The sequence below is a fragment of the Benincasa hispida genome, chromosome 4 (assembly GCF_027475165.1).
Source record: "Benincasa hispida cultivar pf3 chromosome 4, pf3_genome.v1.1, whole genome shotgun sequence".
Classification (NCBI taxonomy): Eukaryota; Viridiplantae; Streptophyta; class Magnoliopsida; order Cucurbitales; family Cucurbitaceae; genus Benincasa; species Benincasa hispida.
This window is the reverse complement of record NC_143481.1, coordinates 28,597,358-28,614,515: the sequence shown is the minus strand read 5'-3', so window position 1 is coordinate 28,614,515 and position 17,158 is coordinate 28,597,358. Positions and strand designations below refer to the sequence as shown.

General features: G+C 31.1%; 1 long non-coding RNA gene across 1 annotated transcript; it reads left to right on the top strand.

Annotated features, from left to right (window-relative positions):
- The first annotated feature begins 6,878 nt into the window (after positions 1-6,878).
- LOC120075125 (uncharacterized) lies at positions 6,879-8,781 on the top strand. The gene is made up of 3 exons (XR_005481196.2): positions 6,879-7,406; positions 7,605-7,713; positions 8,530-8,781. It is a non-coding gene; the product is annotated as an uncharacterized LOC120075125 (long non-coding RNA).
- The last annotated feature ends 8,377 nt before the right edge of the window (positions 8,782-17,158 follow it).

Sequence of the window (17,158 nt, the reverse complement as noted above, 5' to 3'; positions counted from 1 at the left end):
ATGTAAATTTTTCCAAATACTTATAACTGTGTCTTTTATCATCTGGGGTTAATTTTTTTTTCTTGAAGTTACTCGACTTTTACCATGAGCAGTGTCACTTCTGTGAAAAATGATGGGACAAGCCTCCTAACTAATGTTGTGGGTTTGAATATAATGAAGGTTGACGTGGCATTAGGTCATTGGTCCACCGCACTACGCTTTTGCTTTTCTATTTGACTGTTACGAATTGAGATGGAGACATAGGTTATTATAGCCATCCAATTATTATTTGTATAAATATTCCTTTGTTAATATTCCTCCTCACATTTTTCAGATTTGTTTTTGAACTGATTCTTAAATCTGACCCCTTTTTTGTTTATTCAAATTCACTTTTTGGTCTAGGTAATAATTTAGGGCTAAGGGTTATCATCAAAATATAATAACCACCATTACTGCAGTAGAAATTATTTCAAAACTTCCAATTAGCTACCGTGAACATTATTTCAAAACCCTCATTTACTACATTATTTATTATTTTACATTCTTCATTTTTTTAATTATTCGTTAAAGTGTTTACAATTTCCTTCTCAAATTAAAATAGTTTACACTTCAAATACATACTATTATAATCCAAACTAAAATAATCTACAACCTAAACACAAACTATCATAACCCAACAATAATAACTTAGGACTATAATAACTAACTCATTGTCCCAAACGTCCCTTAGTTTCTAAATTTATGTACTTTCTGTATTTGTAACCTGACTCTTAAATTTTGTTTGTTTTAATTATTTGTTTTGGTAAGATTTTAATCATAAATCTTGTAGTCACTAAAATATTGTATCAGTGATAGAGCCAGGATATTATGTAAGAGACACAAGTTTAGCTAAATATAATTTTGGATGCATCAATATAATATTCAACTCATATAATATCGTCAAAATGATCATAACCAACTAATATACGGTCAGTGTTAGATCCATAATTACATGTTAGGGGACACGACTTTATATAAGATTAAAATTTTAGCTCATTAACGTCTAAATTTGTGTCATATATAGTTCTTGAACTTTAAAAAAGTTTAAAAAGTTTATACTAGACGACTAATATCTCAATAAGTGTGATTGTAGTGCGTATGTGTGTGCGTGTGTGATGCACGTGTATGTGCGTGTGCGCGAGCATGCGTAACAAAAATTGGCTAAAATAAAAAAGATAATAAAACTATCTCATAATGGAGTCGACCCTGGTGGTCAGCTTACTAAGCACGTCGATATATGTTCAATATATAAAGAAACATTTTATATCTAATAAAAAAAAACGATATATGTATATGTAATACGATACGATGTGAGGGAGACACATTGCCCCCTGACCCTTGATCCGCCCTTAATTTGTATGACAATTGAGTTACTTTAACTTTATCATAATTTTCTTTTATTATTATTATTTTACTTGTGTCTAATATGTTTTGTTTATTAAAATAAATAACATGGTCAAAATCCATTTATAAAGTGATAATCAAACTGAACCAAAAACAAACAAACATACAAAAAAAAATCATTTCTCCACGTCAAGATTGATTTTAGCAAAGACAAATTTGATTTATCTTTGTATAGGTTGATGTCAAAATACGGACGGAGAAAATGCATCCGACTTTCACATGATAATAATAAGTGGATTCAAATGCATGCCATTTCATTAGAAAACGAGGCTCTTGACCTTGGTTGAGTCAAAGCAATTTTTTTTGGACTTTGACCCAAACTCTCCTTTTCTCATGTCTAATTGGGCCCGTAATATGGTTTTCTACTCGAACTTTGTCTTTTTTTTTTTTTTTTTCTTTTAGAAAAATGATAGCCTGCAAATCTACTTAAATTTGAGTATATCCTCTAGTTCAAATCTAACGCGATTAAATCTCGTGTGAATGTCCTGCTTCAATATCCGTTGAAGAAAATAAGAATAGGAAACAAATAAGCATGTCGCAATTTAATTAAAAAAATATAGAAATACTCACTTTTGAAGACCATTCTTTGAGCAATTCTCTTGTCAAGATGTTATGAACAGCTCCACTAATGTATCTTTGTTATTCCCTTATAGAATCATGGCTTGTGGGAGCTTTTTTTGAAAGTATAGGGGAATGAAATAATTTCTTAAGAGAATGAGAAAGTTAAGATTACGTAGAAGGAGAACATGAAAAAAAAAAAAAAAATCTTTTCTCTTTCTTCATTTCACATAAAGTTAAAGGAAAGGAGTTGCTACTCTCCCATTAACTCTCAATAACTCTCCACATGGGAGTTAATTTTTATTTATTATTATTATTATAAATTTCAAATTTTATTTACATTAATCAAGTAATAAATATAATTTATTAAATTTAGTTAATTAATTAATAGTTATTAAATTTAATTTATTAAATATTATATTTAAATCCTATTCAAATATATTTTCCTCTCATAACCTGTATTTTAATGTGAATCTTATTCATATTGATTTTTAGCCTATAGTTGTAACATAAATCTAATTTATATTATTAAAAGTTTGAATCTGATTATATTAATCGTACCATATACAATTATATTTTCTAAATAATTTGAACAATTCAATTCATTGAAAAAACTTTAACAAATCTATTTTACCTTTAGTGAGCTAGCGGGGAGACTTAATGGACATGTAGATTAGAAGCTTCCATGATATGAGATTAATCAATTGAACTCTTTAGTTAAATTAATCAACATTCATTAACTTCTGCTCATCCACTAAAGACCCACAATTGCACTCTTCGCACCGTATATATATTTCTGTGTCCATGGATATAATCGTTACCATTTTTTATCCATGTAATTACCTTTAGTTTCTTAAGTCTTACTGGTCCTCTAATTTTTGGCTCTACCATAAAAAAATCCCTCTCGGGCCAATAAGAGGGAAGGGGTCTCACTATTCAAGACCTGGAATCTGGATGGAATAACTTCTCTACTTTCCTAAAGACAAGAATAAGTAAATTTTATCTTATGTAGTTATGTCCCAGCTCCCTTCTCGGTCCTGTCCCCAAAATGGTAGACATATTGAGGCGGTAACTCGAGTCACTTTTACCTATACAAATCAAAGACCAATCCCTCATAGGCGGGAGTTCATAACTCACTCAAGATTAAGATTGAGTTACTAGCATTATAGTGAAAGATTAATTATTTGCGGTCTAGTTTTATACAAACTCTTTGTATAGGGTACCTCCACTCGCATGTCTACTGTATGAACAACTTAAATCAAATCACTTGTAACACTTACAACATGTATAACATTTACAAAGTGGACCGTATCTGTAGTGTAACTAAAATAAGGTATCCAACCTTATCCATATACCATAGACATTTTAGGATATTAGATCCAATTGTATGTCTACCACATATTGTTCAAATTACATTAAATAATCACGTATCTTAGTTTATTAAGTTGTGCAAGACTAATAAATGAATAAAATACCTCTTTATTTTATTAATAAATAATAATGTCTATAAGATTACAAACTACAGGATTTAACACATAAATACCAACAAAACCCAATACTATGATAACCACATCTTGCTACAGTAAATACTATTATTTATTTTGTATTCCCTATTAGTTACAGTCAATACTATTTCAAAATCTCATTTGCTACAGTATTTACTATTTGCTATAATTTTTACTATCTTACATTCATCATTTTTTATTCTTTACTACAGTGTTTACTATTTCCTTCTCAAATTAAAATAGTTTCACCACAAATACATATTATTATAACCCAGATTAAAATAATCGATACTCTAAACACAAACTATTATAGCCCAACAATAATAATCTAGGACTATAATAACAATTTCTTACCCCAGACGCCATTTTATTGACTCTTAATTTTTTTTAATTATTTGTTTTAGTAAGATTTAAATCATAGATTTCATAATCGATAAGACATTTGTATGATAGTTGAGTTACATTAACTTTGACAAATTGTTTTATTATTATTTTACTTCTGTCTAATATGTTTTGTTTATTAAAATAAATAACATGGTAAAACCCCATTTCAAAAAAAAAAAAAAAAAATCATTTCTTAAGATTAATTTTAGCAAAAAAAAATTTGATTTATCTTTATATAGGTTGATGTTGAAATACGGACGGAGAAAATGTATCTTACTTTCATGTGACAACAACAAGTGGATTCAGATGCATGCCCTATTCACCGTAAAAGCAGGCTCGACCTTGACATTTGGTCAAGTAAGAGCAATTTTTTTTGGGCTTGCAGCCCGAACTCTCCTTTTTTCCCATGTATAATCGAACCCGTAATATGGTTTTCAAATCGAGCTTCGCCCTTTTTATTTGATAGCCTACGAATTCGCTTAAATTTGAGTATCCTCTGGTTCAAATTTGAAGGAATTGAATCTTGCGCGAAATCATGTGAATGCTCGTGCTTCAATATCCGTTGAAGAAAACAAGAACATAAAACAAATAAGCATGTTGTAATTTAATTTAAAAAATGTAGAAATATCCACTTTTGAAGATTGTTCTTCGAGCGATTCTCCCGTCAAGATGTTCCGAACACCATCATTAATGTATCTATGCTATTCCCTAGTAGAATCATGGTTGTGGGAGCCCTTTTTGGAAGTATGAAGAAATGATAGAATTTTTTGAGAGAATGAGAGGGTTAAAACTAGATAGAAAAAAGAATATGCAAATAATAATAATAATAATAATAATAGTAAATAAATAAACAAAAAAAACCAAGATAAATAAATAAATATATATATATATATATATATATATTATATATATATATATATATATATATATATATATATATTTCTTATCTCTTTCTTTATTTCACATCGAATTAAGGGAAGAGAGTTACCACTCTCCCACTAACACTGAAAAACTCTCTACATGGGAGTTATTTTTTAAAATTATTATTATTAATATAAATTAAATCAAAATTTAATTTAAATTAATTAATTGATATTTAATAAAGTTGATTAATTAAATATCATATATTTAATTAATATTATATTTAAATCCCATTAAATATTTTTTCCTCTCGTAATCTATAGTTTTAGTACAAATATTATTCTTATTAATTTTTAACCTATAGTTGTGACATAAATCTAATTCATATTATTCAATATTTGAACTTTATTCAAATATTTTATTTTTCTCATATAATAAACTTTAACTTTTAATCTAATTCAAAATTAACTTTATAATATAATGCATTCATATACATTATATTAATTGTATCGTATATAATTATATTCCCTAAATAATTTGAACAATTCCAATTCATCCAAAAACTTTAACACTTCTATTTTTAGCCTTATTGAGCTAGTGGGAAGACCTAGTGGATCTGCAGATTAGAAGCTCCAATGATACGAGATTAATTAATTAAACTCTTTAATTAAATTAATTAACATTCATTAACTGGGGGTCACTCCACTAAAGACCCACAACTGCACCTTTCGCACTACAGTTATATTTATGTGTTTATGGATATAACTGTTACCGATAAGTCAATTCTTCATGAATCGTTTATAATTACAGCTGGGTCAAATTATTGTTTTACTCATTTAATTACCTCTAGTTACTTAAGTCCCACTGATCTTCTAATGAACAGTCTGTTTATAGTCTTACCATAAACAAAATTCCTCTCGAACTAATGAGAGGGAAGGAGCCCCACTATTCAAGACCCGAAGTTGGCACTTAATAGAACAATGCCACTACTTTCCCTAAAGACGAGAAAAAGTAAATTCCGTCTCGTGTAGTTATGTCCTAGCTCCCCACTCAGTCCTGTCCTCAAAATGGAAGACATATTGAGTCGGTGACTTGTGCCACTTTCACCCATATAAATCAAAGGACATACCCTCATAGGCAGGAGTCTATAACTCACTTAGGATTGAGATCAAATTACCAACAGTGTTATAGTGAAAGATTAATTATTTTGCAGTTTAGTCTTATACAAAATCTTTGTATAGGGTGCTGATAACGTGTAGAGATACAAGTTATTTATGAAGGAACTTGTATTGAAGAGATCCTCGAGCGAAAGCAGATTTTCTAAATTCTATTAATTATTGAAAACTAAATTTACAGTAAACCTACAGTAGATGTGCATTTAAAGTTAAACCACAACATGCTTTTACAAGAAATAAAGGGTTCAAGATACACTACCCTTGAAGAACTTTTTTTCACGAAACTCCCTCAAACAGAAACAAAACTCTTGAAGTCCTTCTTCAAGATTTTCTTGTACAATACAAGCTGGACATTACCATAATGAGCATTTGGTATTCTCGGGGTGAGATTCCAGGAGTGGTGGATTCTAACTATTTTGGTTAGGAAGGATAGTTTAGGTGGAGGAAGTAGAAGATTGACAGTTCTCTCACAAACAAGAATACAGAACTTTTCTGTCACTCAATCATTCAGCAAAAAACCAACTTTAGCTGTAGAGGAAGAAGAAAAAAAAAGTTCTTTTATTCCTCTTGCCACAAAATCAGTAACCACCCACTAAGGTGGTTGGAGAGAAAAGAGGGAAGTTATTATTCAAATAATAATAAAATAATATAAATAAATGTGATAACTAACTTATTATATTATATTTATATTAAATTATATGTTAGATCAAATATAACATATAACCTATAGTTTTAATATTGTATCATATACAATATAACATCCCGCGTTATTTGCTTGTTGAAAATGTATTTCTTTTCCTTTTTGGAATTTATCCTTAGTTGTTGGGCACACTTGCTTTTCATTTTTATTATTTAAAAGGGAGAAAATTTTGGGTGGTTAAGCGGATTAAGGGAAAAGATTTATTTAAAATATAGTCTTTTCCTTTATTAGTATTATTTAAAATTTAACTTTTTCTCTTATTATTATTATTATTTATTTATTTTTAAAAATAAAAAAGAGGGAAACCCTCACCTCTCCATAGCAAGTTTTGAAGAAACCCCCATTCTTCCAGCCGCCACTTTCTTTTCTTCTACTGCCACTCCTCAGCCACCGCCTGCCTAAAAATCGTCTGGCCTCTCCTTTGTGCGCGCCCTCCGCCGAACGGTCTAGTCAGCAGTCAAGCCTCCAGCCGGTCAGACCTACATCCCGCCACTCCGTCCGCCAAGGGATGAAGCCGAACGACGACCCAACTCAGTCGTCGCGCCTTAGCCGCCGATTCGTTCCTCCAACCGTCTGCCCGTGCCGTTCTTCGATTGGGCCAACGACCTTTTTCATCTAAGGCACTGCCCAGCCCTTGCTGCCTTCGATTGCTGCTGGTTTTATGTTTGGGTAAGTTGTTTAACGTATCGGTTAATTTTAGGATCATCTACTTGATTTTTGGTTGGATGCTAGGATTGGAGTTTGAAGGAGATTTCGTGCGCTGTCCAGCGACTATTGAAGTTTCTTTTGCGGAGATTTTTGGTAAGTTTCAAGGCTTGGAGAGACTCCCTCCCCCCTTGTTGTTTGGTTTGATGTTGAATCTTTGTGTGTTAGTGAGGTTGTCATTGGATTCAAAGAACATATATTTGGTCTAAGATTATTGAACTATTTGAGATTGTTGGAATATAGACCCTAACTATTATCATTGAATTTGTTTATATTGGAACTTTTGCTTGGGAGTGGTGGAACTACCTTTGGAACCAAGCCACATTTTTTGGGTTGATTTAAGCCTTCCAAAGGCTGTGAGAAGATTAGTTGTGTGGAGTAGAATTTGCGACCAATTTTTGAGGTAAGTAATCTTACTACTGGAACTGTCCACGAGCTAGGCTTTAGTTGTATGCAGCATGGTGAGTGTATGTTATAGTAAATTGTTAGCATGTTCATTGATAGTATGACTTGAATCAAAGTTTGTTCTGGCACGAGTTCTAAATTGTTTAAATACACAATCGTTAGTATGTAATGGTATGTGTTTTCATATGTCGACGTCTGATGTGTTGGTGTTGAGGCATACTTGTATGTTGTAGAATTATGATGTAAGGTTTACATGAATGTTGTATAATATGTTGTTGAGGATTACGTGTATATGATGGAGCCATGGTACCAAGGATTTCATGTATGTTTTAGAATTGTACGGTGTTGATTCGTAGAATGTTGAGACTGTGTGAATATCCTCATTGATTGGTTAGATGCTCACCATTTTTGTGTTTTCTTCGGGATTCACCAGTTTGTGTTTCATTCGGGATTCACCAGTTTGTGTTTCATTCGGGATTCACCAGTTTGTGTTTCATTCGGGATTCACCAGTTTGTGTTTCCTCAGGATTCACCAGTTTTGTGTTTCCTCCGGGATTCACCAGTTTTGTGTTTCCTCCGGGATTCACCAGTTTTGTGTTTCCTCCGGGATTCATCAGTTTTGTGTTTCCTTCGGGATTCACCACTTTTGTGAGCATACTTAACTACAATAGGATAGGACTCAGTTTCTTGTCTGTTTCATGTGCTTATGTGCCATAGGTGGGTATCTAGAGGACATAGATGCCTAGCTTGACCCCAGTGGTGGGGTTACTTACTGAGTATTTCATGCTCATTCTTTCTTATGTTGATGTTTCAGGTAAGGGTAGAGATGCATCGGCAATGACGCAGTGGAATTCGTGATCGTGCCACTGGGACTAGTTTTTACACTTCCGCACCTTGAAATTTGAGTCCTTATTTTCCTCTTAATATTTAGTTTTACTGTTAAAAATTTATTTCTTAGGATTATTTCTTTCGTATACTTTTGTTGGTCTTTAAGAATTTTGGGTACCCTATTATTTGTTTTAACAATTGCATTTAATAAATGTCTTTTGAACTTCTCTTGTTTTAATTAGCATTTAGAGCGTCGTTTTAAATTCTTTGCATGCATTTATTTTAGTAACGACCTTACCTAAGTCCTAGGGGGTCGGGTCGCTACATACAATACAAACTATAGTTTATTTTCTCTATTTTATGGCATTTAATATATTTCTCTATTTTATGGCATTTAATATAAATCATATTTATACTAAATTTAACAACTATGAATCATATTCATAGAAAACAAAATATTTGAATCTCATTCAAATATTTATTTCCTCCCATTAAACAATAATGTATCAAATACATTATGACAATTATATCATATATAATTGAAATAATTTAATTATATTATATATAATTAAACCTCTCCTATTAATTTGAACAATTCAAATTAACTAAAAAATTGATTCTCAACTAAATCTTTTTTAGCTACCAAGAGGACCTTATGGACCTGTAGCTTGAAGTTCTAATGGTACATGAATAACTAATTGAACTATTTAATTACATTATCCATCATCTATTAACTGTCGAATACTCCACTAAAGACCGACAACTGCACTATTCACACTACAAATATATTTTTGTGTCTATTAGATATAACCAATCAACAGTTTGATGAGTCTTTACAAATTGCTCATAAGTACAACTTAGCCAAATTACCATTTTGCCCCTGTAGTTACATTTAACTCCTCAAGTACCACTGATCCCTCTAATGAACAATAGATCATAGTCCTACTATGACTAAAACCTTTGTCGGGCTAGGAGAAGGTGTGGCGTCACATTGTTTAAGACCTAGAATCAACCTTTAAGGGAGCAATTTATCTACTTACCCTTGTTTCGGGGAAGGAGTGAATTCCATCTCGTGTAGCTGTATTCTCAGCTCCCCAATCAGATGAATCCCTAAAATGGTAGGCAAGAGTTCACAACTCACTCAGGATTGAGGTCATGTTACCTATGGCCATCTTGGTGAAATGTAAGTCTCTATTATGAAAGGTGTTATATAATGAGACTAACATTTCGTGGTATGGTCTTATACAAACTCCTCTGTACAGAATAGCCCCGCTCGCATGTCTAATACATATATGATCAAGATCAAATCATTTGTAGCACTTTACAACAATTGTAACACCTACAAAGTGGGCCATACTCGTAGTGTCACCAGAATAAGGTACCCAACATTATTCATCTACTACAAACTATTTAGGTTATCACTTAAACATGATTCACTTGTATGTCTCCACATACATGTTTAAGTTACAACGATAATCTTAGATGTTAGTTTATTAGTTTGTGGTTGCATTAACTAAAATATCGCATATTTTATAACAAAATGAATATAATATCATATATTATTAATCACATAAAGAGTTTGTTCATACAAAGTTTACAAACTATAGAACTCTACGAGATTTAGGGTATGTGATAATAAGAAGGAAGAAAATGAGCCAAGCATGAGTGAATTTATGTGTAAAAATCAAAGTTGTGTTAAGGTACTTAAAACACATTCGCTAACCGTATTTCATGGGCAAAGTGCACCAAAGCTTTTATTTTGCAGGAAAACTCAGGAACATCGCATGCGCTGATCCTTTAAGAAGTATGCAGAGGACACATGCCTCAGGATTTCTAAAGTCGTATAAGCTTATACTCTGACAAATTTCCTGACCATTGACCATGATGCAGCGCTGACATTTTTACCTACCTTGACGAATGATAACAACCAATCAGAGTGAGGATCCCAAAGCAAAGCAGACCAAGGCTTTATAAATAGAGTCTCGGTGCTAGAAGAAAGAGAGGAGCCAAAAGCCGAAAGTCGTAGAGAATATTCCACTTTCACTTTCTATCCCATTTCATCATCGAAGGATAAAGATTCCGAGAGGACTGTCGCCACTTCATCCACTACATTAAATCCATCAGTCTTTACCATTATCTATTGCTATCAACCGCGAGTCCATTTCATTTTTCTTTTTTTAACGTGTTGTAGTACTTGCTTAACTAAGACATTAGACAGCTTGTATTCGAATTCTTCTACTATCTTAATATCATCATCATGTTCATCTCTATCTCATTTCATTTTTATTCATTTGTTATTATCTTCCCCATGAATCACTAAATTCCACAGCGCAAGGGGGAAAGCCACTCTCACGATTTAAATCAAGTTTCAAGGTTCTATCATCACTGCTTAACATATTTTGAAGTTATATTTGCTTGTGAAAGCAGAGACAAGTAATATAACCACCGTCTCAATAGATAAATGGTAGTAGAACTTGTTAAGTGAAGCAAGAAGTATTTATAGAGATAGAAACAACCATTCGTTCTCAGTACTCCCTCCCGTGCGTCATAGAAATAAGACTAGTAGAGGCAATCATCAGGAGGTATGCACCAATCAGGAGTATGAACCATGATTGTGTCTCAAGTAAGATTTATTGAGTCAATAGTCACTTTCCCTCAAGCCCTTTCATATCCATATCTTTCCCTCGTTTAGTTTGCAACATCACACATTTACGCACTTGTGACTCTTATCAGGTTTTTGGTTACTTAGAATTTCCTTATCGCACTTATTTAAGCTTTAACATAAACAAATTGCATCTTTTGATTCTCGTGCATGAATCATTGTTGTTCAGTGCAATCATTTCAAATCCCTGTGTTCGACCTTAGGTTATCCTAAGAAATTCGTGATTAGGTTTCACTTGGCCGGTGAATGAGAAAACTTGTCATTGGTGTATGTTTATGAAGATTGATCGCATAGACTCATTATCTCATAGCAATTTTGAGCTACGAAATCATTGCATCTTTTATTTACAGTAGGTACCCCACTCGCATGTCTATTACATGAACAACTTGAATCAAATCGTTTGTAACACTCACAATACCTGTAACATTTACAAAATGGACCGTATCTATAATGTTACCAGAATGAGAAACCTAAATCCATCCATATACTATAGACCTTATAGATTATTACTTGAACATGATCCGACTGTATGTCTACCACATACTATTCAAGTTACATTAAATAACAATGTATCTTAGTTTATTGGATTAAGTTGTGCAAAACTAATAAATGAAAAAAATACCTATTTATTTTGTCATTAAATAATAAAGTTTACAAGATTACAAACTACAAGATTTAAGACATAAACTTCAACAAAATCTACCTACAACAAAGTTATATATGATTCTTAAATAACGTCCCAGAGAAAAAATATTGTTATCAAGAAGAGAAGTTTTCAACACCAAAATAAAGTTGAATGTGAAAAGTCTACCAGTAATTTGAATTTTATTTCATATGTCGAAAAGAATATAAGATTGTTTGGATTTTAAAATAAAAAATAGTTTAAAAGTCTATTAACAAATAGTTTAAAATTTTGCTAATGTTAATTTTTTACCTCGTTAAAACATCAATTTTATTTTATTAAGTTCAATAAACGTGAATGAGAGGTAAAATGTACCCTTGTACATACAGTTACCCAAACTACTCTTTCTTCATCCAACTTCTTTAGCCACTTCCGAATCTATCACAGCAACATGTTGAGGGCTTATTGTCTGAGGATAGGTTAAGGCATGGCCCTCTAGACTTGCTTCTCATGATAAAGGGGTTGATAAACGAAACTGACTTCTCTCGATCCTTGCTTCCTTCTGATGGATAATAAATGTATCATCTATTCGACTATATTTGGTCGATCCATGTTAGTCTTTTAAGATTTCAAAACATGTATTTTAGTCATTACATCTTGGAGAAACAAAATAACCATTTTGGTCCTCCCTTAATTTGGTCACATAATATTTTGGTTAAAGAATACTTTTTGTTTCTGAAACTTTTATAGAAGTAACAATTTTGTCCCTAACCTTTAGTTGGTAATGAGTTAATCTATATACTGTTAGATTTGTAACAATTTAGTCTATGAAGTTTAATAAATAACAATTTAATCTCTACATTTATAATTTATAACGATTTAATTTTTATCGTGAAATTTTTTGTTTGATTTAATAAAAAAAATTATATTTGTAGATCAATAAACTAATCCAAGAGTAATTTTTTATGAACTATAAATAATAAGTTATTACACTATAAAATTAACACTTAATTTTAATATATCTTGTTCACGACAAGGATTAAATTGTTATGAATTTCAAAGTGTAAAGACTAAATTGTTACTCAATAAAGTTTAGTGACTAAATTGTTACCAGTTTGAAAGTAAATTATTACTAATTATAGTTCAATGACTAAATTGTTAGTTCAGGACCAAAAGTGTTTTTTAAAATAATATCTTTTATATAATACATACTTCAACTAAGGTATATATGTAATTTCAATACATACCCTCTGATATATGTTGGATTTAGTAAATCTCATGGATCTTGTTATTTGTTTAATAAAATAAAAAGTATTTTATTTGACATTTAGATAGAATTAACTCAATCCATTATACTAAGATCTGAGGTTGTTTAATGTAATATGAATAGTATGTGGTAGACATACAAGTGGATCATGTTCAAGTAATAACCTAAAAGGTCTACAGTATATGGTTAAGGTTGGGTTCCTTATCCTAGTGCCACTATAGATATGACCCGCTTTGTAATTATTACATGAGTGGTAAGTGTTACAGACGATATGATCCATATTGTTCATGTGGAGACATGTGAGTGGGGGTATCCTGTATACAAAGTTTATATAAGACCGGACCACGAGATGATTGGTTTCTTAGTTTAACACCGTTGCTTATAGAAACTAACTTTTCACTAGGATGACCATAGGTGACTTTGACCTTAATTCTATCTGAGTTATGAACTTCTGGCTATGAGGATAATCATTTGATCTATATAGGTAAAAGTGGTTTGTTTCGCCGACTCAATACACCTACCTTTTTGGGGATTTGTTTGAGTGGGGAGCTGGAACACAACTACACAAGATGAAATTCACCCCTTCTCGTACATAGGAAAAGTAGATAAATTGCTCCCTTAATAGTTGATTCTGGATCTTGAAAAATGAGGTCTTACCCTCTCATTGGCTCAATAGGGTTAGTTTATAGTTGGATTATAAACTATTTATTCATTAGATGAATCTGTGATATTTAAAGAGTTAAATGTAACTACATGGGTAAAATAGTAATTTTGACCAGTTGTAGTAATCACGAGCAATTTGTAAATGGTCAACTTATTATTGATTGGTTATATACAATGAACAAAAAAATATATTTACAGTGCGAATAATGCAGTTGACAGTCTTTAGTGAAGTGAACGACAGTTAATGAATGTCGATTAATCCAATTAAAGAGTTTAGTTGATTAATCTCTATCATTGGAGCATCTAATTTGTAGACTCATAAGGTCCCATTGTTAGCTCGATAAAAGCAAGGAATAATTGTTTTTGGAATAAATTTAAGTAATTGATTATATTATGTTTAATATAATGTATAATATATATTGACACATTATGATACATAGTTAATTATAAAATATGATTTATAATTAAACTATATAATATGCGAGAGAAAATTTTTGAATGAGATTCAAATATTATTTATATACATATTATATTATTTTAATAATGTAAATGATAACTCCCCACTTAAGGAAAATTATGATGATATATCGTGAGAGGCCCTCCCTCTTCTCTTATCTGTGATTTTTTGGAAAATCACTATGACAACAGTTTGGCAGGAAAACTCACAGATGTATGCTCTTTCAACATCCCTAGAAAAATTTTCGATGCCAAAAGCGTTTGAAGTCCACACATCCAAATTTCCCGTTCCTTTGAGAATAACAAGGTTGTTGCTTGGTGGTGTCCTTCTTAGAGGAAGAGTTCCTGTGGTTCTACAAAGAGTTTGCTCGTGATCTCGGAGGGAAATTTTATGAAGAATTCTTGTTCGACAAGGGTAAGTTTCCTCTTCTTTAATTTCCTTGTAGAAAGCATGCTTAGACTTCTGGTATGTTTATCATTTTATTTAGAGTATGTTTGCATTCTTCTCAATTTATTCACTATATATAAATTGAATTCAAATTGTACGACATTCTCACACTTCTGCGAGAAATTTGATTATTTCAATATATATGTTTGAAACTAAGTCATTCACAATCACATAGATCTGATTTTTAGTTTGATAATATAATATTTTAACTAATCAAAATTATTTGTAAATGAGAATGTTAATAACTTAATTTTTAATTATTAAACTTTTATAAAAAAAAGTGTCATTATGTTACGAAAGACAATTCGAATATTGTAATGATGAAATAAATAAAAATATAGTGGAAGGGAAAACAATTAACAAAAAGAAAGAAAGAAAAAAAAAAGGGAAAAAAGAAGTGAAAGCAAATAGCATATTCATTGTACCGAAATAATGGGGGAAGGGACAAGAAAAGATTCTGCAACTTGTGAATGTACGGACATTAAGACACGTCATTCCAATTCCAGTGGGTGCGCGCACATGGGATTCTTCTCCGGGGGCCGAGCCTCCGGTTTTCGTGGCGGATTTGTCTTATCACGTGTGGCCGCACGTACGATAATCGACGTGCATAAGCTCCACTGTTGCGGCGAGAGATTTTCATTTTGTATATTTGTTATGATTGGGACCCACCGCCACGTCAGAATATGCAAAAATCCCAGTTCGCAAATCCACGAAATTGTTAATTCACACAACTAAATTTAACCATTTCATAAATGTTAGGTTGAAAATTTTCCCATACTACAATAGGAGTAAGATATAGAAAATATTGATGTTGAGATTTTAATTTTAAAGATAGATGAATATGTTTATAATATTATGGATAGATTTGTCGAGAATTCTAGAGGAGTTGAGTTCAAATAATTTATGAAGGAATTTGGAGTGATATTAGAGAACTCATGGAGAGCTTAATGGAAGTCTCGTGGTAGTGGTACAAAGTCATAACATACAATCCACGAAAGAATTAACCCGAGTGTTTAGGAGGGGTGGAATTGCAATTGCCCCAAGTGTAATGACCCAACAATTTTGTGGATAAATTATGCTTCGTTATGAGACTATAGGTGTCTATTACATAATACCGATTATATAAATCATCAAAATCCATCGTTAAAGGTATGTCAAAAACACTTCATACTCCTCTCTATTACCATTAAATCCATTTTCTGGTATCAACAAATAAAAACATGAATATCGAAAAAATATTTTTAAAATAAAAATATTATATAAATTGTTTTTTCCTCAAATATGACAATTTATTTAAAATAATATTGTAGCTACTTCCAAACTTAATTACCGACGGTATATGAATTATGGGTATTTATCAAAGATATTTATTTATTTTTCTTTTGAGATATAAGAAAGAATTTTCTTAAACCTTAATATTGATGTTAAGCATTTCCATTTATGGATACATCAATATTTTAGTCATTAAGTTTAGTTAATATTTTCATTAATTGGTTGCCACATCAACATCCTTTAATAATCATATGGGATAAATAACATTAAAAAAATTACTCAAGAAATAAAAAAATTCTAGTTATAGAAAATTTTGAGTGATATATATGTTACCTCAAGATCAAATAGATGATATATCATTATTTTTATTTTAAGCAACATTAAATAATTACTTAGGAAACAACAAGTTCTATTAGAACATAGAAAGTAGGTACTCTTGGAGTATGAGTTTTTTTTTTTTTTTTTTTTTTAGCGCTAGTATATATGTTAAACATAAGCTCACAAAAGTATGAATTTTCTCTTTGGTTTAATTATAATAAATCAACAATATTTTATTTAAAATATACAATTAAAATTTTTACAAAAAAAAATGTATTAAATCACTAGAATGTTTGTTAATTAGTTAACAATATCTTGAATTTAATTAGTTAAATTAAGCCAGTGTATAAATTTAATTTTCAATCATTATAACTAATTAATTTATTGATTAAGAATCATTCATCAATTATTTGTTTAGATCAATTTAATTAGTTTATTTTTAATTAATAGATCATAATTAAAACTTTGTTTTGGGTGTTTTTTTTTTTTTTTTTTTTTTTTTTTGTTAAGATTCTGTAGGATTGTATCAGCAACAACAGAAGCAACAAAGATCATTTAAGCACTCTAATTCATTAATTCTGACAAAATATGAAGTATGTTCTTGTAAAAAACAATGAGTTTCATGACATACCTTTGTAGAATCTCTTCAAAGCTTAATCTCCAGTTGCAATCTTCTCCAAATCTTGTTGTAGACTACCTCAAGATCTTCCCTACTTTGTGCTCTAGATTGAGTTGTGGGATTCAAAACAAGCTTGAATCAGGAGATGAAGGAGAATTGCTCACAGCAGCAATCTGGTTGAAGAACTCTTTCTTCCGCACGAATTTTCTCTAAAATTCTCTCTTGATTGCATGCCCGAAATTCACTCCAAACTCTTCAATATATTGCCGACCATCACAAGGCAATAAT